This window comes from Salvelinus fontinalis, chromosome 26, assembly GCF_029448725.1.
Source record: "Salvelinus fontinalis isolate EN_2023a chromosome 26, ASM2944872v1, whole genome shotgun sequence".
NCBI classification, from domain to species: domain Eukaryota; kingdom Metazoa; phylum Chordata; class Actinopteri; order Salmoniformes; family Salmonidae; genus Salvelinus; species Salvelinus fontinalis.
The window spans coordinates 32,454,222-32,476,780 of record NC_074690.1 but is presented as its reverse complement, the minus strand read 5'-3'; the positions used below and the strand labels follow the sequence as shown (position 1 = coordinate 32,476,780).

The following is a 22,559-nucleotide window of genomic DNA, read 5'->3' as shown; positions in this document are numbered from 1 at the left end:
CTTAGAAGGATGTTGCTGTGCGTTTTGTTGCTGTGCGTTTTGCTGCCAACTTTACTTTGCTAGCTGACAACTTTACGTTTTGTTTTTTTTCTTTTTAATTACCGTTTATATTTTTAGTTTTTCCATCGCAACTTTTTTCCCTCATTCAACTTTTTCACTCCGGACGCTTTATCTGGACATGGTTCGTCAGCACCTTCAACAGCCGAAGCTAAGTAGTAACATTAACATGATGTCTTCTAATTGCAGTCGCTGTACTCATAATATACAGGAGAACGATCGCCTTACGGCGAAGATAGCTGTGCTACAAGCCCAGCTTCAGACGCAATCGTTAGGCAAGGGTAATTTCAGTGTAGGAAAGGAAGAAACAGAGTCTGTGCCACCAGTAAGTACAGATAGTAACGTTAGTATAAACCCCCCGCACAGTCCCCGCAGCCGGACAACTTTCTCATGGCTTCTGGAGGGAAATGCTGTAGGAATGCTCAACTGGTGTCGCTCATTCAGCCGACAGAAACTTTCAACCGTTTCTCCCCATTATGTAGCGAGTCGGAGTCTGAGGCTGAGTCTTCTCTTGTCTCTACTCCTCCCGCTACGGGGTCTGAGACGCCGAAGGCTCCAACTATTAGCTCTGACAAATTGAAAACCCTAGTCATTGGCGACTCCATTACCCGCAGTATTAGACTTAAAACAAATCACCCAGCGATCATACACTGTTTACCAGGGGGCAGGGCTACCGACGTTAAGGCTAATCTAAAGATGGTGCTGGCTAAAGCTAAATCTGGCGAGTGTAGAGAGTATAGAGATATTGTTATCCACGTCGGCACCAACGATGTTAGGATGAAACAGTCAGAGGTCACCAAGTGCAACATAGCTTCAGCGTGTAAATCAGCTAGAAAGATGTGTCGGCATCGAGTAATTGTCTCTGGCCCCCTCCCAGTTAGGGGGAGTGACGAGCTCTACAGCAGAGTCTCAGCACTCAATTGCTGGTTGAAAACTGTTTTCTGCCCCTCCCAAAAGATAGAATTTGTAGATAATTGGCCCTCTTTCTGGGACTCACCCACAAACAGGACCAAGCCTGACCTGCTGAGGAGTGACGGACTCCATCCTAGCTGGAGGGGTGCTCTCATCTTATCTACCAACATAGATAGGGCTCTAACTCCTCTAGCCCCACAATGAAATAGGGTGCAGGCCAGGCAGCAGGCTGTTAGCCAACCTGCCAGCTTAGTGGAGTCTGCCAATAGCACAGTCAGTGTAGTCAGCTCAGCCATACCCATTGAGACTGTGTCTGTGCCTCGACCTAGGTTGGGCAAAACTAAACATGGCGGTGTTCGCCTTAGCAATCTTATTAGGATAAAGACCTCCTCCATTCCTGCCATTATTGAAAGAGATCGTGATACCTCACATCTCAAAATAGGGTTACTTAATGTTAGATCCCTCACTTCAAAGGCAGTCATAGTCAATGAACTAATCACTGATCATAATCTTGATGTGATTGGCCTGACTGAAACATGGCTTAAGCCTGATGAATTTACTGTGTTAAATGAGGCCTCACCTCCTGGTTACACTAGTGACCATATCCCCCGTGCATCCCGCAAAGGCGGAGGTGTTGCTAACATTTACGATAGCAAATTTCAATTTACAAAAAAAGAAATTACGTTTTCGTCTTTTGAGCTTCTAGTCATGAAATCTATGCAGCCTACTCAATCACTTTTTATAGCTACTGTTTACAGGCCTCCTGGGCCATATACAGTGTTCCTCTCTGAGTTCCCTGAATTCCTATCAGACCTTGTAGTCATAGCAGATCATATTCTAATTTTTGGTGATTTTAATATTCATATGGAGAAGTCCACAGACCCACTCCAAAAGTCTTTCGGAGCCATCATCGACTCAGTGGGTTTTGTCCAACATGTCTCTGGACCTACTCACTGCCACAGTCATACTCTGGACCTAGTTTTGTCCCATGGAATAAATGTTGTAGATCTGAATGTTTTTTCACATAATCCTGGACTATCGGACCACCATTTTATTACGTTTGCAATCGCAACAAATAATCTGCTCAGACCCCAACCAAGGAGCATCAAAAGTCATGCTATAAATTCTCAGACAACACAAAAATTCCTTGATGCCCTTCCAGACTCCTTCTGCCTACCCAAGGACGTCAGAGGACAAAAATCAGTTAACCACTTAACTGAGGAACTTAATTTAACCTTGCGCAATACCCTAGATGCAGTTGCACCCCTAAAAACAAAAAACATTTGTCATAAGAAACTAGCTCCCTGGTTTACAGAAAATACCCGAGCTTTGAAGCAAGCTTCCAGGAAATTGGAACGGAAATGGCGCCACACCAAACTGGAAGTCTTCCGACTAGCTTGGAAAGACAGTACCGTGCAGTACCGAAGAGCCCTCACTGCTGCTTGATCATCCTACTTTTCCAACTTTATCAAGGAAAATAAGAACAATCCAAAATTTATTTTTGATACTGTTGCAAAGCTAACTAAAAAGCAGCATTCCCCAAGAGAGGATGGCTTTCACTTCAGCAGTAATAAATTCATGAACTTCTTTGAGGAAAAGATCATGACCATTAGAAAGCAAATTACAGACTCCTCTTTGAATCTGCGTATTCCTCCAGGGCTTAGCTGTCCTGGATCTGCACAGCTCTGCCAGGGCCTGGGATCGGGAGAGACACTTAAGTGTTTTAGTACTATATCTCTTGACACAATGATGAAAATGATCATGGCCTCTAAACCTTCAAGCTGCATACTGGATCCTATTCTATCCTATTTTCAGAATGACCTTCTTGATCCAAATCAGTCAGGTTTCAAGACCAGTCATTCAACTGAGACTGCTCTTCTCTGTGTCACGGAGGCGCTTCGCACTGCTAAAGCTAACTCTCTCTCCTCTGCTCTCCTCCTTCTAGACCTATCGGCTGCCTTTGATACTGTGAACCATCAGATCCTCCTCTCCACCCACTCCGAGCTGGGCATATCCGGCGCGGCCCACGCTTGGATTGCGTCCTACCTGACAGGTCGCTCCTACCAGGTGGCGTGGCGAGAATCTGTCTCCGCACCACGTGCTCTCACCACTGGTGTCCCCCAGGGCTCTGTTCTAGGCCCTCTCCTATTCTCTCTATACACCAAGTCACTTGGCTCTGTCATGTCCTCACATGGTCTCTCCTATCATTGCTATGCAGACGACACACAATTAATCTTCTCCTTTCCCCCCTCTGATAACCAGGTGGTGAATCGCATCTCTGCATGTCTGGCAGACATATCAGTGTGGATGACGGATCACCACCTCAAGCTGAACCTCGGCAAGACGGAGCTGCCCTTCCTCCCGGGGAAGGACTGCCCGTTCCATGATCTCGCCATCACGGTTGACAACTCCATTGTGTCCTCCTCCCAGAGTGCTAAGAACCTTGGCGTGATCCTGGACAACACCCTGTCGTTCTCAACTAACATCAAGGCGGTGACCCGTTCCTGTAGGTTCATGCTCTACAACATTCGCAGAGTACGACCCTGCCTCACGCAGGAAGCGGCGCAGGTCCTAATCCAGGCACTTGTCATCTCCCGTCTGGATTACTGCAACTCGCTGTTGGCTGGGCTCCCTGCCTGTGCCATTAAACCCCTACAACTCATCCAGAACGCCGCAGCCCGTCTGGTGTTCAACTTTCCCAAGTTCTCTCACGTCACCCCGCTCCTCCGCTCTCTCCACTGGCTTCCAGTTGAAGCTCGCATCCGCTACAAGACCATGGTGCTTGCCTACGGAGCTGTGAGGGGAACGGCACCTCCGTACCTTCAGGCTCTGATCAGGCCCTACACCCAAACAAGGGCACTGCGTTCATCCACCTCTGGCCTGCTCGCCTCCCTACCTCTGAGGAAGCACAGTTCCCGCTCAGCCCAGTCAAAACTGTTCGCTGCTCTGGCACCCCAATGGTGGAACAAACTCCCTCACGACGCCAGGTCAGCGGAGTCAATCACCACCTTCCGGAGACACCTGAAACCCCACCTCTTTAAGGAATACCTAGGATAGGATAAAGTAATCCTTCTAACCCCCCCCCCCCCCTTAAAAGAGTTAGATGCACTATTGTAAAGTGGTTGTTCCACTGGATATCATAAGGTGAATGCACCAATTTGTAAGTTGCTCTGGATAAGAGCGTCTGCTAAATGACTTAAATGTAAAATGTCAATGTAATTCCTACTAAACTACTGAAAGAGCTGCTTCCTGTGCTTGGCCCTCCTATGTTGAACATAATAAACAGCTCTCTATCCACCGGATGTGTACTAAACTCAGTAAAAGTGGCAGTGATAAAGCCTCTCTTGAAAAAGCCAAACCTTGACCTGGAAAATATAAAAAAACTATCGGCCTATATCGAATCTTCCATTCCTCTCAACATTTTTTGAAAAAGCTGTTGCGCAGCAACTCACTGCCTTTTTGAAGACAAACAATGTATACGAAATGCTTCAGTCTGGTTTTAGACCCCATCATAGCACTGAGACTGCACTTGTGAAGGTGGTAAATTACCTTTTAATGGCGTCAGACCGAGGCTCTGCATCTGTCCTCGTGCTACTAGACCTTAGTGCTGCCTTTGACACCATCGATCACCACATTCTTTTGGAGAGACTGGAAACCCAAATTGGTCTACACGGACCAGTTCTGGCCTGGTTTAGATCTTACCTGTCGGAAAGATATCAGTTTGTCTCTGTGAATGGTTTGTCCTCTGACAAATCAACTGTAGATTTCGGTGTTCCTCAAGGTTCCGTTTTAGGACCACTATTGTTTTCACTATATATTTTACCTCTTGGGGATGTTATTCGAAAACATAATGTTGACTTTCACTGCTATGCGGATGACACACAGCTGTACATTTCAATGAAACATGGTGAAGCTCCAAAATTGCCCTCGCTAGAAGCCTGTGTTTCAGACATAAGGAAGTGGATGGCTGAAAACTTTCTACTTTTAAACTCGGACAAAACAGAGATTCTTGTTCTAGGTCCCAAGAAACAAAGAGATCTTCTGTTAAATCTGATAATTCATCTTGATGGTTGTAAAGTCGTCTCAAAAAAAACTGTGAAGGACCTCGGCGTTACTCTTGACCCTGATCTCTCTTTTGACGAACATATCAAGACTGTTTCAAGGACAGCTTTTTTCCATCTACGTAACATTGCAAAAATCAGAAATTTTCTGTCCAAAAATGATGCAGAAAAATTAATCCATGCATTTGTTACTTCTAGGTTAGACTACTGCAATGCTCTACTTTCCGGCTACCCGGATAAAGCACTAAATAAACTTCAGTTAGTGCTAAATACGGCTGCTAGAATCCTGACTAGAACCAAGAAATTTGATCATATTACTCCAGTGCTAGCTTCCCTACACTGGCTTCCTGTTAAGGCAAGGGCTGATTTCAAGGTTTTTCTGTTAACCTATAAAGCGTTACATGGGCTTGCTCCTACCTATCTTTCCGAGTTGGTCCTGCCGTACATACCAATACGTACGCTACGGTCACAAGACGCAGGCCTCCTAATTGTCCCTAGAATTTCTAAGCAAACAGCGGGAGGCAGGGCTTTCTCCTATAGATCTCCATTTTTATGGAACAGTCTGCCTACCCATGTGAGAGACGCAGACTCGGTCTCAACCTTTAAGTCTTTACTGAAGACTTATCTCTTCAGTAGGTCAAATGATTGAGTGTAGACTGGCCCAGGAGTGTGAAGGTGAACGGAAAGGCTCTGGAGCAACGAACCGCCCTTGCTGTCTCTGCCTGGCCGGTTCCCCTCTCTCCACTGGGATTCTCTGCCTCTAACCCTATTACAGGGGCTGAGTCACTGGCTTACTGGTGCTCTTTCATGCCGTCCCTAGGAGGGGTGCATCACTTGAGTGGGTTGAGTTACTGATGTGATCTTCCTGTCTGGGTTGGCGCCCCCCCTTGGTTTGTGCTGTGGTGGAGATCTTTGTTGGCTATACTCGGCCTTGTCTCAGGATTGTAAGTTGGTGGTTGAAGATATCCCTCTAGTGGTGCGGGGGCTGTGCTTTGGCAAACTGGGTGGGGTTATATCCTTCCTGTTTGCCCCTGTCCGGGGGTTTCTTCGGATGGGGCCACAGTGTCTCCTGACCGCTCCTGTCTCAGCCTCCAGTATTTATGCTGCAGTAGTTTGTGTCGGGGGGCTAGTTGGTGCACATTTGTGGCCTGCTGGAGGTCATTTTGCAGGGCTCTGGCAGTGCACCTCCTTGCACAAAGGCGGAGGTAGCGGTCCTGCTGCTGGGTTGTTGCCCTCCTACGTTCTCCTCCACGTCTCCTGATGTACTGGCCTGTCTCCTGGTAGCGCCTCCATACTCAGGACACTACGCTGACAGACACAGCAAACCTTTTTGCCACAGCTCGCATTGATGTGCCATCCTGGATGAACTGCACTACCTGAGCCACTTGTGTGGGTTGTAGACTCCGTCTCATGCTACCACTAGAGTGAGAGCACCGCCAGCATTCAAAAGTGACCAAAACATCAGCCAGGAAGCATAGGAAATGAGAAGTGGTCTGTGGTCACCACCTGCAGAATCACTCCTTTTTTGGGGGTGTCTTGCTAATTGCCTATAATTTCCACCTTTTGTCTATTCCATTTGCACAACAGCATGTGAAATTTATTGTCAATCAGTCTTGCTTCCTAAGTGGACAGTTTGATTTCACAGAAGTGTGATTGACTTGGAGTTACAATGTGTTGTTTAAGTGTTCCCTTTATTTTTTTGAGCAGTTTATATGTGTAATGTAGGATATGTTAACATTCTTTTAAAGTGCGTTATTTAAAGTAACTAGTGATACCTCTATGTAAACATTATTGTAGTGGTGATATTTAAAGTGACTAGTGATACCTTTATTAAGTCCATTTATTTAAGTGGACAGAGATTTGAGTCTGTATGTTGGCAGCAGCCTCTCTATGTTAGTGATGGCTGTTTAACAGTCTGATGGCCTTGAGATAGAAGCTGATTTTCAGTCTCTCGATCCCAGCTTTGATGCACCTGTACTGACTTCGCTTTCTGGATGTTTCCTGAAGTCCGCGATCATCTCATTTGTTTTGTTGACGTTGAGTGAGAGGTTATTCTCCTGACACCACACTCCGAGGGCCCTCACCTCCTCCCTGTACGCTGTCTCGTCGTTGTTGGTAATCAGGACTACCACTGTAGTGTCGTCTGCAAACTTGATGATTGAGTTTGAAGCGTGCATGGCCACGCAGTCATGGGTGAACAGGGAGTACAGGAGATGGCTGAGAACGCACCCTTGTGGGGCCCCAGTGTTGAGGATCAGCGGGGTGGAGATGTTGTTTTCTACCTTCAACACCTGGGGGCGGCCCGTCAGATTGTCCAGGACCCAGTTGCACCGGGCGGGTTTGAGACCCAGGGTCTCGAGCTTAATGACGAGTTTGGAGGGTACAATGGTGTTAAATGCTGATCTGTAGTCAATGAACAGCATTCTTACATAGGTATTCCTCTTGTCCAGATGGGATAGGGCAGTGTGCAGTGTGAATGCGATTGCATCGTCAATGGACCTATTGGGGCCGTAAACAAATTGGAGTGGGTCTAGAGTATCAGGTAGGGTGGAGGTGATATGGTCCTTGAATTGGCTCTCAAAGCACTTCATGATGACAGAAGTGAGTGCTGCGGGGCGGTAGTCGTTTACAGTTTCAGTTACCTTAGCTTTCTTGGGAACAGGAACAATGGTGGCCATCTTGAAGCATGTGGGGACAACAGACTAGGATAGGGATTGTTTGAATATGTCCGTAAACACACCAGCCAGCTGGTTTGCGCATGCTCTGAGAACGCGGCTAGGGAGGTCGTCTGGGCCGGCAGCCTTGCGAGGGTTAATACGTTTAAATGTTTTACTCACTTTGACCACGGAGAAGGAGGGCCCACAGGCTTTGGTAGCGGGCCGTGTCAGTGGCACTGTATTGTCCTCAAAGCGAGCAAAAAAATTATTTAGTCTGTCTGGGAGCAAGACGTCCTGGTCCGCGACGGGGCTGGTTTTCCTTTTGTAATCTGTGATTGACTGTAGACCCTGCCACATACCTCTTGTGTCTGAGCTGTTGAATTGCGACTCTACTTTGTCTCTATACTGGGACTTAGCTTGTTTGATTGCCTTGCGGAGGGAATAGCTACACTGTTTGTATTCGGTCATGTTTCCGGTCACCTTGCCCTGGTTAAAAGCAGTGGTTCGCGCTTTCAGTTTCACGCGAATGCTGCCATCAATCCACGGTTTCTGGTTTGGGAATGTTTTAATCGTTGCTGTGGGTACGACATCGTCAATGCATTTTCTAATGAACTCGCTCACCGAATCAGCATATTCGTCAATGTTGTTGTTGAACGCAATGCGGAATATATCCCAATCCACGTGATCGAAGCAGTCTTGAAGCGTGGAATCAGATTGGTCTGACCAGCGTTGAACAGACCTGAGCGCGGGAGCTTGCTGTTTTAGTTTCTGTTTGAAGGCTGGAAGCAACAAAATGGAGTCGTGGTCAGCTTTTCCGAAAGGAGGGCGGGGGAGGGCCTTATATGCGTCGCGGAAGTTAGTATAACAATGATCCAAGATTTTACCAGCCCTAGTAGCACAATCGATATGCTGATAGAATTTAGGGAGTTTTGTTTTCAGATTAGCCTTGTTAAAATCCCCAGCTACGATGAATGCAGCCTCAGGGTGTGTGGTTTCCAGTTTACAAAGAGTCAGATAAAGTTCGTTCAGGGCCATCGATGTGTCTGCTTGGGGGGGAATATATACGGCTGTGATTATAATCGAAGAGAATTCCCTTTGTATTTATTGCGGTCGACATTTGATTGTGAGGAATTCTAAATCTGGTGAACAGAATGACTTGAGTTCCTGTATGTTGTTATGATCACACCATGTCTCGTTGATCATAAGGCATACACCCCCGCCCCTCTTCTTACCAGAAAGATGTTTGTTTCTGTCGGTGCAATGCGTGAAGAAACCAGCTGGCTGCACCGACTCCGTTAGCGTCTCTCGAGTGAGCCATGTTTCCGTGAAGCAAAGAACGTTACAATCCCTGATGTCTCTCTGGAATGTTACCCGTGCTCGGATTTCATCAACCTTATTGTCAAGAGACTGGACATTGGCGAGTAGTATGCTAGGGAGTGGAGCGCGATGTGCCCGTCTCCGAAGCCTGACCAGGAGACCGCCTCGTTTGCCCCTTTTACGGCGTCGTTGTTTAGGGTCACCGGCTGGGATCAGATCCATTGTATTGTGTGGAAGGCAAAACACAGGATCCGCTTCGGGAAAGTCATATTCCTGGTTGTAACGATGGTGAGTTGACGTTGCTCTTATATTCAGTAGTTCCTCCCGACTGTATGTAATGAAACCTAAGATTACCTGGGGTACCAATGTAAGGAATAACACATAAAACAACAAAATACTGCATAGTTTCCTAGGAACGCGAAGCGAGGCGGCCATCTCGGTCGGCGACGGAAGTTTAGATCCTGCTTTCCAGAATCCACCTTTTCACCTACAAACAAAAGAAATCTGTCAAACATATTGGTTAAATCACATGTGGTCAGACAGAGAACGAGTAATTCGTAAAAGGATGCTTCCCCTGTAGATCATGTACCTCATGTAGCACCATAAGGAAATGTTCTAATTTAGTATGCCATCAGACTTCTAGGACCTATGAGATAAAGTAATGTATAACTTGCACTAGTAAAGGAGTTATTTATGTGTTACAGTGTTCTTGCAATAAGATTTATATTGGAAAAACATTGCGCACCTTGAAAGTTCGCCTTGGAGAACATAAATCCACTATCATACGTCTAGATATCACCTTGCCAGTTGCGAGACACTTTATAGAACAAAATCATTCTATTAATAATGAATTGCGTTTCGTTGGGATCTAAAAAGTTCATCCACCACACAGAGGTGATTACGACAACAAATTACTCCAAAGAGAACCCATGTTGATATATAAATTACATTCTGTATCCCCACTCAGTTTAAACGAGTAACTAGATTTCACCTCCTACTTATAGTGTCATGCCTGCTCCCGCTCTCCCTCTCTGACATCCGAGGGCGCCAGGTTACCCTTCATTACACACACCTGTCACCATTATTACGCCTAGCAGTGCTCATTGGACTCACCTGGACTCCTTCCCTTTGTTGATAACCGTCTGCTCCCCCGTTTGTTCACTGTGTCTGCATTGATGTCGTTATTTTTCCCCCTGTCCAGACGCTGTTCCTGTCCTGTTTCATGTCCTTTGCTCATTAAATATTCTCCCTGTACCTGCTTCCTGTCTCCAGCGTCGATCCTCACGGAATGCTGACAACAAAATTGGAGGCATTAGGGTGTCAGCAACAATTTTAACATATTATGTTGTCAAATTTACTTTAGAGAGATGGCAATGTTGCCATTACTGTTACTAGCGAAGTTTGAAATATAGCTAGCAATGTTAATGTGTGGTGGTTCCCTCAATCTTAGCTGGCTAAAGTTATAACATTACTGCATCTACATCTGGTGACATCACAATCAAGACAAAAGGTTTTCCTACTAATTAGTTGACTTCTTTTGAAATGTGTTGTAACGGAGTTGTATTGAGTTAGGCTAATGTTAGACAGCTAATTAGGTAGTTAGCTAACTAGTTAGGTAGCTAGCTAACGTCAGCTATAGTAGCGATGATAGTGATAATGATTATCAAAATTTACATAACCGGATACATTTACAATTTACATAACCGGATACATAACCAGTCTAACATAGTCTAGCTACCAGTAAACTCACCACCATTGGAGACCAACGAACTACAACCACCTGGTCCTTCGGCAGGGTATGCAAACCATAGTTGGCTGTAGTCCAGGGCTTTCCAATCTCAACCGGCAGTGATCCTTTAAACACATTGGGATTATATCTTTTTTTAGGGGCAGTCGCTCTTTATAGACCATATCACCTCCACCTTACCTGACACCCTAGACCCACTACAATTTGCATACCGCACCAACAGATCCACAGACAACACAATCGTCATTGCACTACACACTGCCCTATCCCACATGGACAAAAGGAATACCTATGTGAGAATGCTGTTCATCGACTACAGCTCAGTCTTCAACACCATAGTGCCCTCTAAGCTGAACACAAAGCTCAGGGCCATGGGCCCTGGGTCTGAACCCCTCCCTGTACAACATAACACCTAGACTTCCTGACGGGCCATCCTCAGGTGGTGACGGTAGGCGACAACAACTCCGCCATGCTGATCCTCAACACGGGGTCCTACAGGGGTGCTCTTTCAGCCCTCTCCTGAACTCTATGTTCACCCGTCTCCAACTCAATCATCAAGTTTGCTGACGACACAACAGTGATTACCAACAACGACAAGACAGCCTACAGGGAGGAGGTGAGAGCACTGGGGTAGTCATGCCAGGAAAATAACCTCTCCCTCAACGTAAGCAAAATAAAGGAGCTGATTATGGGCTACAGGAGACAGCAGAGAGAGCATGCCCCCATCCACATTGATGGGGTCGCAGTGGAGAGGGTCAAAAGCTTCAAGTTCCTTGGCATGCACATCACTGATGACCTGAAATGGTCACTTCACACAGACTGTGTGGTGAAGAAGGCACAACTTACTTACTGACTTTATTGTCCCCGTTTGGATTTTCTTTTGCAGTGTCATGTACACGTTTAAAGTGACGTTTAAATACAAAACGAAATTGACAATACAACTTTCATAACAGTTACATACCAATAAAACATTTTTTTTTTTTAGACTAGCCTGCTGGCCTTACTGAGTCGATAAGAACATTAGTACGAGCTATGTAGGAGGGATATCACTCCTGGCACAAATTTTTGTCTAGTTCTGTTTTTCCTGCTGAGGGTTGCCCTATACCTGCGCCCAGAGGGGAGTAGCTCAAAGTCCTGTTACAGGGGATGGCTTGTGTCTAAAATGTTTTGGCCTTGCGGAGGGCCCTGACCTTAAAGATCTCATCCAGGCCTGTCTGTTTGACTCCAAGTACCTTGTTTGCTGTGGTGATAGTCCTTCTCAGCATATGTTTCTGGCTGACAGTGGTATTGCCAAACCAACAAACAATACAAAAAGTTAAAATACTCTCAATTAAAGATTTGTAAAACAGAGTCAGTATAGTACAGTCAACATAAAAAGATCCCAGCTTTTTGAGAAAGTACAGTCTCTGTTGACTCTTTTCGTTGAACAGGTCTGTACATTTACTCCACTGAAACTTGTCCAAGGGGACACCCAGATATTTGTATTCCGCTACAATCTCTATAATCTGACCTCTGATAGATGTTGCAGAGGTAGGTGTTGTACGCTTCCTGAAGTCTATTTCTTTGGTCTTGTTGGTATTGAGGACCAAGTGTGATTTCTCACACAACTCTACAAAGTAATCTAGGACCGGGCCATGATGTTCTTTGTCATCATGCAACAGGCTGAACAAGGCAGTGTCATCAGCAAACTTAACGAGGTGTCTGTCAGGATGGGAACTAGTACAACTATTAGTGTACAAGATGTACAGGAGTGGAGACAAAGCACATCCCTGAGGAGAGCCTGTTGGTATTGCGTATGTCTGACACGTGGGGACCTATTTAGACCCCCCATCTAAGGAGAAGTCCCGAATGAGTCTCTGTGCCAGAATGTAGGACTGGATTGTGTTGAAGGCAGAATAAAAGTCAACAAACAGAACCCTAACATGGGATTTGGCACCTTCTAGATGTCTATAGACCATGTTAATTAGGGTAAGAATGGCATCATCAACTCCTCTGCTAGGCTGATAGGCAAACTGAAATGGGTCGAGAAGCTTCTGGGTGACTGAGAATATGACTTTTCACAAGTTTCTCAAGGCATTTCATTACTAAGGATGTCAAAGCGACAGGGCGGTAGTCATTCAGCACAGAGGGATTAGATGCTTTAGGAATTGGTAAATTATTGAGTTTTTCCACAATACTGGCACGTGTTGCTGGTCGGGTGAGGATTGGAAAATGTCTGTAAAAACACCAGCCAATTGTTCAGCAGAGTGCATTAACACATGCCCACTTATTTTGTCTGGGCCTGGGTTTTTGTATGTGTTACATCTCCTGAACAACTTTTAAACATCAGACTGTTTAACTCTCTCAAACATTTGTAATGATGCTTCCAGTTGTTTTATCTCCGACACAAAGTTGTCTGATTCAAATCTTGAGAAGAAAACATTCAGTTCATTAGCCATGTTCTGGCACTCATGTCTCCCAAGGTCAGCACTGGTTTTCCCCTGCCTATGTGGGAGGCACTAGCCATGGATTTAATCCCTTGCCAGGCCACCCTTGCGTTTCCTGAGGAGAGGGTCCTCTCCATTCTTTGCTTATATGCCTACTTGTCCACCAGTATCTATCTGTCACGCCCTGACCTTAGAGATCCTTTTTATGTCTCTATTTGGTTTGGTCAGGGTGTGATTTGGGGTGGGTATTCTATGTTCTTTCGTTCTATTATTTGTATTTCTATGTTTTGGCCGGGTAGGGTTCTCAATCAGGGACAGCTGTCTACCGTTGTCTCTGATTGAGAACCATACTTAGGTAGCCCTTTTTCCCACCTGTCTTTGTGGGAAGTTATCTTTGTTTGTTGGCACTATAGCCTTTAGCTTCACGGCTGTTTGGTATTGTTGTAACGGCAGTCTAAGTCGTCCTCCTCCTCAGACGAGGAGAGGCGAGAAGGATCGGAGGACCAATGTGCAGCGTGGTAAGTTTCCATGATTTAATGAACATGAAAACTAGACAAAATACAAACAACAAACGTACTAACCGAAACAGTCCCGTGTGGCACAAACACAGACACAGGAAACAACCACCCACAATCCCCAACACAAAACAAGCCACCTTTATATGATTCTCAATCAGGGACAACGATTGACAGCTGCCTCTGATTGAGAACCATATTAGGCCGAACACAGAAACAGACAAACTAGACACACAACATAGAATGCCCACCCAGCTCACGTCCTGACCAACATTAAACAAGCAAAACACATAAGAACTATGGTCAGGACGTGACAGTACCCCCCTCCTGAGGTGCGGACTCCGAACGTACCCCTAAAACTCACGGGGAGGGTCTGGGTGGGCATCTGTCCGCGGTGGAGGCTCCGGCGCAGGACGAGGACACCACTCCACCATTGTCTTTGTCCCCCTCCTTAGCGTCCTTTGAGTGGCAACCCTCGCCCCCGACCTTGACCTAGGAATCTTCACAAAGGTCCCCCCTAGATATAGGAGACAGCTCAGGACAGAGAGGTAGCTCAGGACAGAGAGGTAGCTCAGGACAGAGGGGCAACTCCAGACTGAAGGGTAGCTCCGGACAGAGGGGAAACTCCGGACTGAAGGGCAGCTCCGGACAGAGAGGCAGCTCTGGACTAAAGGGCAGCTCCGGACTACTGGCAGCTCCGGGCTGAGGGGCAGCTCATGACTGGAGGGCAGCTCATGACTGGCGGGCAGCTCATGACTGGTGGGCAGCTCATGACTGCAGGGCAGCTCATGACTGCAGGGCAGCTCATAACTGGAAGGCAGCTCATGACTGGAAGGCAGCTCATGACTGGAAGGCAGCTCATGACTGGAGGGCGGCTCATGACTGGAGGGCGGCTCATGACTGGAGGGCGGCTCATGACTGGAGGGCGGCTCATGACTGGAGGGCGGCTCTGGCAGCTCCTGACTGGCTGGCGGCTCTGGCAGCTCCTGACTGGCTGGCGGCTCCTGACTGGCTGGCGGCTCTGGCGGCTCATGACTGCAGGGCAGCTCATAACTGGAAGGCAGCTCATGACTGGAAGGCAGCTCATGACTGGAGGGCAGCTCATGACTGGAGGGCGGCTCATGACTGGAGGGCGGCTCATGACTGGAGGGCGGCTCTGGCAGCTCCTGACTGGCTGGCGGCTCTGGCAGCTCCTGACTGGCTGGCGGCTCCTGACTGGCTGGCGGCTCTGGCGGCTCCTGACTGGCTGGCGGCTCTGGCGGCTCCTGACTGGCTGGCGGCTCTGTGCGGCTCCTGACTGGCTGGCGGCTCTGGCGGCTCCTGACTGGCTGGCGGCTCTGGCGGCTCCTGACTGGCTGGCGGCTCTGGCGGCTCCTGACTGACGGACGGCTCTAGCGGCTCCTCCTGACTTTTTTCAGAAACTATTTACACAAACACAGTCCTTACAAAGTTATGTCCAGAATGTGAGCAGTTTATTTTTGGATTCAATGTTCAGATATTCACAGAAGTATATATAGCATAACACAATCATCCTAACCGGAAAAATGTAGGCTACATTTGTCCTAGCGCTAACTGAGGAAAGATTGACCCAACACACGCAGTCATATTTTCTAACTCTCGGCTGACATAATATGAATTAGCTAATAGCAATTACTATGTATAATTAATCACATCACGGGTGAGCTCACCATTGATCGAAATAATTAGGTAAAGCACTTTTTAGAAATTGAAAGTAATCCGACGATTAGTTTCCGCACGCACCCATGCATTTTTTCCTCCCAGAAATCGAATACAATAATAAGTTTGGTCTGTTTATAGTATGCATGTTGAAGGGGTGTGTCATCTACCGTCGTTCACATCCCACCATTCATTTCCGGAAGTCCTCAAAAAATCTGTGAACTCTTACTCACCTCATTTTGTTATAACATCTTTGGTCAAACAGACGATTACGTGAACCCAGAATGCATTGAATGTCAACAAACATGGCTACACAGCTGGAATTAGCTTAGCTCATCATAATCCGTACAACCTTCAAAAAAGTATTTTACACACATAATATGTGCCCATTACAATCTGTGCAAGAATCGGAATGCATGATTTGTCACCTAGATTTGAAAACATGTGAATAAAACCGTAAATACACAAATAATTGCCACACAAAACATTTTCTGATAGTGATTTATTGATACAAGTGGCGCCTGCCGGCAGTCAACCACGTACCCTCTCACTGTAAACCATTCAGTGTTGTTGTTTTTGTATGTAGCTAGTGAGCTAAGCTGAAGCATTAGCAATTAACAAATGTGGAAATTCTGGAGATTTTTTTCAAATTCTGACAATGAGTCAGAGTATGAAAGTCAGGAATCAGATTCTGACTGAGTGAGGAGCTGCCCCCCAAACTTGTAGTCATTGAGAACCCTGAATCTGAATTTCCCTTGTCCACTGACGAAGTCCCAGGTACCTTTGAAGATGCTGGTGGTGATGGAGGCATACCAACAGTGGATGAAGTACAGGAGTTCTGTGGTAGCTGGAAGGCCACCAGTCATTTCACCCCTCCTGGCCCTGCTGATTGCTTTGATGAGTCCCAGTTCCATTAGAAGATGCTGGTGGTGATGGTGGCAGACTGACAGTGGATGAAGTACAGGAGTTCTGTGGTAGCTGGAAGGCCACCAGTCATTTCACTCCTGGCCCTGCTGATTGCTTTGATTTCCAACTGAGGCAGAGTGCTTCAAGTTGTTTCTGACAGAGGAGCTGGTGGGAGACATAGTAGAGACCAATCGCTATGCCTTGGAGCTACAGGATCAGAGTGCCGGCCGGCTCCACTTCTCTGTCCAGGACTGTCATCCAGCCAAGCAAACAGGCCTCCCGATATTCGTGTTGGAAGCGCAGATTTGCTGACAGCTCATCCTCATTCCCCCTCAGTGACCTGACATTAATTAATCATCAAGGTGGTGGGTAAGGGAAGTTTGTTCTTTCATTTTTTTAAGTCTTTGTCTGATTCCCCCGCGTTTCCAACATTTGCATTTGGGTTTGTAATCCACTCGCAGACAATCAGGGATTAGATGGGCCATTGGGATATCCATCGCGTTTGTGTTTGAGTTGCATTGTAGTAAGAACTCCCTGCTGTATTTGGAATCCGCTGCCAGGAGCGTTTTCAAAATTTTGTCCGTTTATAGCGGGTATGTACACGATCAACAAAATCAGTCCAACACCCCACCACTGTGAATCCATGGTTGGCAGATTGTTTGTAAACGAAGTGTACAAATTAAAAACATAAAAGAACGCCACACCAAACGTCATACACACTGCAGGATGCAATAGAGCAGCGCCCCCAAATAACAGAGATACCAGTTAGCAGCACGTATTCAACCTCTGGAGGCTGAAGAAAATTGGTTCAATCGTTTTTCAATGCCACCTGTAAAAAACTGATCAGCAGTTCGAGAGTGGGTAGTCTGATCCCAGGCAGGCCTAGTGATTAAGAGGTTGTCCTGGGTATATAATGGTCTATGAGCTCATACAATAGACCTTGGCTTGGGGTGAAAGGAGAATTGAGAAATTATTGGAACTGGCTGTCACGTTCCTGACCTATTTCTGTTAGTTTGTTATGTGTGTTAGTTGGTCAGGACGTGAGGTTGGGTGGGCATTCTATGTTTTCTGTTTCTGTGTTGGTTTTGGGTTGCCTGGTATGGCTCTTAATTAGAGGCAGGTGTTTGGCGTTCCTCTAATTAGGAGTCATATTTAGGTAGGCGTTGTCACAGTGTTCGTTGTGGGTGATTGTCTTCCGTGTCTGTGTCTGTACACCACGCGGGACTGTTTACGGTTTGTTCGGTTTGTGTAGTCTATGTTTCCTATTCGTGCGTTCTTCTTGTTTTATGTAAGTTCGTCGTCTAGGTCTGTCTACACCGTTTGTTGTTTTTGTTAGTTTAGTCAAGTTCGTGTTTTCGTTAATAAAGTATGTCATTTCACTACGCTGCGCCTTGGTTCCCTCAATACTCCTCCTCTTCGGATGAAGAGGAGGAGGACTGCCGTTACACTGGCATTTGTTTTGGTGCTAGCAGTCACTGCAGGTGAGTGTGCATTAGAATGATATTTTTCAATTGTTTATTCTCAAAGCTATGACAGAAAAGTGAGAGAAAAAAAGGGTCACTGAAATGATAGAATCCTATGTGGTTTGCAAAACATGGATTGTAGCTCATAAGATAGGGCATATGTGGATTTTCTCATTACTTGTAATGAACCTGAGCGGACGCTATTTTGTGATGCTGTTTTTGAGCGATCACTTACACTGCCAGTCATTATCTCTGTATGTATTCATTAGTCTCAGGTTGTGGCATACCCACTTGCCTCCCCCGCACCAGCAGGGTTGTGAACGGGGAAGAAGCTCGACCCTACAGCTGGCCATGGCAGGTAAGACTGGGAATTACAGTATGAATAAGCGTACAGCGTAATGATAAACTTACATTAATTGCGTTGTTAATGAGTTATTACACAAAAAAAAGTATCATACTGTAAATAGACAAATTGTTGTAACATACGCTTTTGGAGACATACGTAGACACATATACAGTATTTTAGCATAATCTCACAAATATCCCCAGTCCTGAACTAATTATACCACATATCTTGACCTACAAGTCCCTTTATATGAGCTGAATTGCTGATTAGGGACCTGCCTGTTTTTCGATTTGTAACTTATCCGATGAAAGCTCATAATGCATACTTTTCATTCCTGGTTTATTAATATAGACTCACACACACATGCACACACACACAATTATGTTACTGTTTAGACCCATGTATGGGTTTGCCATTTATTCTTAGGTTTCTCTGGAGTCGTTCTTCCCCACCTGCGGAGGTACACTCATCGCTGATAACTGGGTCATGACGGCTGCACACTGCATTACGCGAGTCCAATATGCCATGCAAATGGCTGTATGAGTCTATCAAATATAGCTAGTATCATAATAGGCATCCAATAAATAAATAGGGCTGGGGTATGACAGAAACATTGAACACCTTTATATATAGGCTCTCCTGCTGCTCTATGAAACCCTGCCAAAAACTGTTCCCATAATGTTCCCTGAGAAGCTTTCTCTTACACACTCCTTAGCTATCACCAAACTAGGGCATAACAAACACTGATACTCTGTCTGCCCTACCAGCATGTGGCACTGTAAGACCAAATGCTGCACTCGTCAGCGGAGTAAAATAAACATTCTCTTCACCTGTAGCCTAGTCGCCCCAGGCCTGTTGGGTTGGCTATACAGCACAAACAGATCTGGGCCAACCAGGTTACTTCACCAGTGTTTCTGCATATTTTTCACCTGTGTTCTTCCCTTTGATCTGATCCAGGTTCCACACACACAGAGTGGTCGTGGCAGAGCATGACATGAATACAGAGGGTTATGAGGAGTCCATCATGGTGGACAAGATGATCCTCCATCCTGACTGGAACGATTACTGTGTCTCATGTGGGTAAGGCCTTCATGCTCCTTCATGATCTGCCCAGAAATATAGTACACAACAGGTTCTAATAAGGAGTCACTTTCAGAGACAAACAGCTGAATAAATAATGGCAGACGATGTTGAAACGCACTGAGCCAGCGACAGAACAGAACATGATACTGTTATCATCTACCTTTGCTGTTTAAACATGGGCTGTAACAAAACAGACAGAACTCATATTGTCAAAGTCATAAGATCCTCTTGCCCTGACAGTGTTGTCCTTTTCCTTTGGTGTTTGCTTTCTCCTATTACTTTCAGGAACGACATTGCCCTCCTGAAGCTGGTGAGGAGTGCTGTGATCAATGACAAGGTCCAGCTGGCCTGCCTTCCAGAGAGCGGTGCCATCCTTACCCACAACCAGCCCTGCTATGTCACCGGCTGGGGGCGCATCTACTGTAAGACACTCAATGCAGCCCATGTCAAATACTGTTTGTTTACTTTTACTGCTGTCTCACTTTATTAGGCATTATGTAGGCATCTAATGCCAAAATGTATCATAACACATTATGATGGCAAACATATAGGGCTACATGATTATACAGTGTTGTTTGTTTTACTTCTTCGTTCTCTCTCTCTCACTCTCCCTCTCTCAGCTGGTGGTGCAGCAGCCAACCACCTGCAGCAGGACCTGCTTCCTCTGGTGGAGCACAGCGTCTGTAGCCATAGTGACTGGTGGGGCAGCTCTGCAAAGACCACCATGATCATGTGTCATGTGAGTAGAGGTCACCAAACTGGATGAATGCATTCTAGTTGAAAGTTTTATTTGTCGTATGCACAGGATACACATGGTATACACCGTCCAACGAAATGCTTATTTGCATGTCCCTTCTCGACAAGGCAACAACAATAAAACATAATAAAATATAAGAATATGAACATAAAGTAAATGGCTCAGCAGAATAAGCATTTATTAAGCAGGAAGGTCCAATTTATAATCCAATATTTACATGTGTTTTGGGGAAGAGGAGAATGGGGGCAAGTGTTCAAATTGTACAGTTTTTAGCAATAATAATACTATTCTGGTAGCAGCAGTTGTGATGTGTGCTGTAGTATGAATGTACAGTATGTGTGTGTGTGGATGAGTGCATGTCTGTGTGGGTGTGTGCGTGAGTGAGTGAACGCAGGTGTGTACAGTGCATGTTTGTCGTGTTTTGTGTATGTACTACCGTCAGACATTTTTTTATTATTTGCAATGTGTCTAGTTGCTTTTTTCCCCATCTCCTCCACCCTGGTCTTCTTGTGTCTCTCCAGGGTGATTCAGGTGGGCCACTGAACTGTCAGGGCAGATGGTAGGTGGTATGTCTAGTGTGTCACCAGCTTTGCAAATGGTAAAGGCTGCAACATCCCCCAGAAACCCACTGTCTTCACCCGTGTTGCCTCCTTCATCCACTGGATCAGTCAGGTGAGTTATGACGTAATTTATGAGGCCCCAGGCCGAGGCTGTCTAGCTGCTGAGTAATATCACATAGTTAAAATAATGGCACCCGAGACCTAGTAGGGATTAACTGACTGAACTGTGGCGCAGCAGAACTGTTGCAACAGCACATGGATTGCAAGAGAGTTGGTGTAAAGAAAAAGCCAAGTGGCAGTGCATAGGAGGCTAGGGGGCAGTATCCTGAATTTCCGGATGACTGACATGCCCAAAGTAAACTGCCTGTTACTCAGGCCCAGAAGTTAGGATATGCATATAATTGATATAATTGGATAGAAAACACTCTGAAATTTCTAAAAACTGTTAAAATAATGTCTGTGATTATAACAGAACTGATATGGCAGGCAAAAACCTGAGGAAAATCCATTCAGATTTTTTTTCTTTAAGTCACAAACCTTTTCAATGCTAGCCTATGGGATATACAAACAAATAGAACCCAGATTGCAGTTCCTATGGCTTCCACTAGACGTCAACAGTCTTTAGAAAGGGTTTCAGGCTTGTTTCTTGAAAAACAAACAAGTAGTTGTAGTTTATCCAAGGTGTTTTCATCATGACAGGGAGACTTTTGGTGTGCTCTTTGTTATTTTCCTTTTCTATTGAACACCGTTCTTTCCGTCTGAAATATTATCGTTTATTTACATATTAGGATACCTGAGGATTGATTAGAAACATTGATTGACTTGGTTGGACGAAGTTTACCGGTAGCTTTTTGGATTCCTTTGTATGCATGTTGAAGGAGTGAATTACTGAAATCAATGGCACAAACTAAACTGACTTTTTGGATATAAAGAAGGACTTTATCGAACAAAACAAACATTTGTTGGGTAGCTGGGACCCTTGGGATTGCAAACAGAGGAAGATCTTCAAAGGTAAGTGATTTATTTTATCGCTATTTGTGATTTTTGTTAAGCCGGTGCTGGTTGGAAAAGTATTTTGATGTGGGTGCGCTGTCCTCAGATAATTGCATTGTATGCTTTTGCCGTAAAGCCTTTTTGAAATCTGACAACGCGGTTGGATTAACAAGAAGTTATGCTTTTAAATGATGTAAGACACTTGTATGTTCATAAATGTTTAATATTACAATTTTGTAATCTTCACTAGATGTTGTCGATTTTGATCCCGCTAACGGGATCCGATCCCTAAGAGGTTTTAACTTTAAGGTCATTTGTCTTTTGTTTGCAGACAATGGCTCAAAACTGAAGAAAAACCCTATACCTTACATATTATGATCTAGAGTACTAGATGATTAAATGCATTATAATAAAATGTGGTAATTACTGTTCCTCTTTTTCTATATATTGGACAAAATATATCCTCATACTGTTATGTGAGAGAATAAAAAATGTTTTAATGGTAACAATATACAATACAATATTATATTTATTTATTTAACAAAGTGATAACATCACTGAACCACGTATATATCTGTTCAATCTAACCCTGGAATGTAATGAAATTCCAAAGATCTGGAAATCAGCATTTGTCCTACCACTTTTAAAAGGGGGATCCAACTTTTTAAAATAATTTTAGGCCAATCTCAAAGCTGTCACCCCTGGTGAAAATACTTGAAACCCTTGTAAGTGAACAGCTAAAATAGTTTTTATTTACTAACTATATTTTATCAATGTACCAATCGGGCTTCAGGAAGAAGCATAGCACAATTACAGCAGCCATGAAGGTTTTAAATGATATCACTGAAGCCCTTGACAAAAAACAGCACTGTCTCACTTTTTATTGATCTCTCTAAGGCTTTTGATACAGTTGATCATGCTGTATCAGTTGATCATGCTGTCCAAAAAAATTTCCAAAATGCACAACTTCATTTTTATGCTGATGATACTGTTATTTACTGTTGTGCCTCGTCTCTTACAAAAGCTTTCCAGAACTTGCAAACTGCTTTTTATACTGTTCAACATACCTTGTGTCAATTGAA

The 22,559-nt window shown here is 45.1% G+C and overlaps 1 pseudogene; it reads left to right on the top strand.

The window, feature by feature from the left end:
• Positions 1-21,826, top strand: part of LOC129824485 (proproteinase E-like) — a 28,210-nt pseudogene extending 6,384 nt beyond the window's left edge.
• Positions 21,827-22,559: the final 733 nt, after the last annotated feature.